The sequence below is a fragment of the Schistocerca nitens genome, chromosome 6, assembly GCF_023898315.1.
Source record: "Schistocerca nitens isolate TAMUIC-IGC-003100 chromosome 6, iqSchNite1.1, whole genome shotgun sequence".
Taxonomy (NCBI): Eukaryota; Metazoa; Arthropoda; class Insecta; order Orthoptera; family Acrididae; genus Schistocerca; species Schistocerca nitens.
In genome coordinates, this window is record NC_064619.1 from 653,657,183 (window position 1) to 653,659,041 (window position 1,859).

General features: G+C 40.3%; 1 non-coding gene across 1 annotated transcript; it reads left to right on the top strand.

Annotated features, from left to right (window-relative positions):
• Positions 1-806: 806 nt before the first annotated feature.
• Positions 807-881, top strand: Trnar-ucu (transfer RNA arginine (anticodon UCU)). Its single transcript has one exon. It is a non-coding gene; the product is annotated as a tRNA-Arg (tRNA).
• Positions 882-1,859: the final 978 nt, after the last annotated feature.

Sequence of the window (1,859 nt, forward strand, 5' to 3'; positions counted from 1 at the left end):
TAGTATTGGTATTTAAATCTTGTTTCGAGAAGAATGTTCTAGAATGCGAAAGATTTTGTCATCAGAAATTTTTCCACAAATTATTTTTGGAAAAACAAACCTTTAGTTTCAAAAGTGGAGAAAAGGAGTTTCAAAATGGATTATTTCGAGACTAGTACAAATAACTTTCACCTGAGGTGAAATTTTAGTTTATACATATTTTGCAGTTATCGAAATTTTATCGTACTCGTTTAAATCTGTTTTAATGAAATTAACTACACTAATCAGGTACTGATAACAAAATACTACTAACAAATTTTAATGTGAAACGTCTTCAACAAAATTTCGTCAGTATCTGGTACTGTATATTTATCACATAGTGTAAAATAAATACTAAACATTATCTTGCTAATATTTTTTCCCTTTATTTTTAATTACTTTCTTTATTTCAAAACACATACTGTGATGAGGAACCTCTATTATTATGAAATGATAATTAATCGAAACCCTTAGCTGCTAACAGGTGTTGTTGGTATACCACAATGGGGACAGCTGAAAATGTGTGACCCGACCGGGACTCGAACCCGGGATCTCCTGCTACATCGCAGACGCTCTATCCATCTGAGCCATCGAGGGCACAGAGGATAGCGAATGCCCACACTTTCCCCGAACTCTTACGGGAATAGTCACCTTAGTTGTCGCTACTAATGAGTGAATGAGCAAATATCCTTTACGAACATTAAGAATGTAGATTGTAGACAGTTGGGAATGTGGGTCTCACGGGAAGCGTGCAAGGGATAAGTCCCTGCAGTCGCGCTATCGTTAGTGCCCTCGGTGGCTCAGATGGATAAAGCGTCTGCCATCTAAGCAGGAGATCCCGGGTTCGAGTCCCGGGCGGGGCGCACATTATCAGCTCTCCCCATTGAGGTATATCAACAACACCTGGTAGGAGCTGAGGGTTTCGAATAATTATCATTTCTTTCTAGAGAAGCTGCGTGGTGTTCATTGGTATCTGTTCTTTCGGAACAGTTGCTATCTTCACTATTATTATATACTAAACATATGTGTTCCATTTGACTATAACTGAAAAGGAATGCTTTTTTTAGTTACACCCTAAGCACATGTGGTGACGTTCCTGAGGCACCAGAGATAAAGTGAGAGACCTTTGATTAGTATTTATTTCCTGCCTCTTACATATGACGTGTCGTCCGTGCATTAACGCAGATCTTGTCTCCACAGTATGCAATTGTACGTGCTTGCAGGATGAGACACTTTTCTTAATTTGTGCGATTTATTACACAAATATTTCTGCAGCTTTGAAACTATTTGTACAAGGAACAAGAACATAGAATTTGGAATGTTTAGTGCGAAGATAATGAAAAGGTGATACGGAAGTTGAAGATAAAACAATTCCGCCACTGTTGGACACTTATTTAACCGGGTGGCGAGAGCATCGTTAGTAATGGCGTACGCCGTCTCCAGAAGCGCTGCCCTCACACTGCACGAATCTACGAAAGGAGTATATTAGTGTTTAAGCTTCTCTTCTATTACCTTCTCGCTGGGAACGATTTTAATACAACTCTCCCTGATGTGTGGGATGCATAGGAGCGAGCACAAAAACTTCATCAGTAACACCCTGTATTGCCAGGTCCAAGAAAGGTCTGCGACAGTTGTAGGTTAACAAGGCGACCAATGTGGAGCAAAGGCTACGTTTATTTGTTCATTTTAACCGTTCCACAGAGAATCTATCGTGACAGTTATTGAATTTTTGATGACGATGTGCCATTATCACCATACGCCCGAACCGCGGCTCATTCTCACGTAAGTCACTGCGCAACACTCGCCACCTGCTGGTGTACGCCAAACCGAACTCATTGTTG